Consider the following 1,068-nt stretch of genomic DNA (forward strand, 5'->3'; position numbering starts at 1 on the left):
AAAAAATAATTCAAACAATGCCAAAAACTCCTCTGAAAATATTTATGCTGCTTAATGGACTTTTCCAAAAGCACATAAAATGTTTCAGGGTATTTGGAAATATATTCTATACAAGTTATGAATATAGTTCCAAATGCAAATATAGTAATGATTTAAATTCAGTGCTCAGAATATTCCTCAAAAATGTTCATTATTTTTGGTTTGGTGCAAAACCCTTGCCAAAATATAACCAACATTATTTAAGGCCATTTTGAAAACATTGAATGCATTTTCCAGGGTTCTTTGCCCCTCTTTTATTTAAGTTTTTGAGGCTTCCAGAATTCCTCAGTTCAAGTTTCAGAAATTTAAATATGATGCCTGGATGAAGATGCAACTATTTACAAACAATAATCTAGGGCTGTGACACCTGAATGGGCAGCGGCCCCCGAATTCCGATCTGGCATCCCCACACGGCTCACCTCATGGAAAGAGATGGGCCTATCGTGGGGTAATTTGGCAGAGGTGACCGGACTCCAAACCTGCGTCAAAGACCTGATCGACAGGAAGGTTAAACTTGTCACCGTAGTCCAGGTCATGCTCTTCTGCCGGATCCTCCCATGTCAATGACGGGCTTTTAATTTGTTGGAATTCGACCCGGCCCAGCATGAAACTTTGTCCAGGCTCTTCGACACAACGCACGAAGATGCCTGGAAGGTGCTTTTTCAAGAGCTCCGAGGTTCACCCTCCCATTACCGAGGATCGCGGATTCTGCGTGAAGCACCAAGCCAGCGTGGTAAGCTCAGTTTACCCATTACAGGATACTTGTTTTTCATAGTTTGACTCTATGCGGGATCTAAACTCCCATTCCTTTAACAGGACTAGCAGAAGAAGGCCAGACAGATTGACTGTCCGGCTCCTTTGCCCGAAGGCCCAGCAGACGCCCGCTTGGCAAAGTTGCTGGTTCCGGCACCTCACGTGGTGCCGGAAAAGAAGGCCAAGAAAAAGGCCACGGGGACCGAAAGAGTTCCTGGCGCCTGGTGGTGTCGGATTCATCGCCTGACGATCCCGAAGCGCACTTCGCCTCCGAGG

The sequence above is a fragment of the Triticum dicoccoides genome, chromosome 2B (genome assembly GCF_002162155.2).
Source record: "Triticum dicoccoides isolate Atlit2015 ecotype Zavitan chromosome 2B, WEW_v2.0, whole genome shotgun sequence".
In the NCBI taxonomy this organism is placed as follows: Eukaryota; Viridiplantae; Streptophyta; class Magnoliopsida; order Poales; family Poaceae; genus Triticum; species Triticum dicoccoides.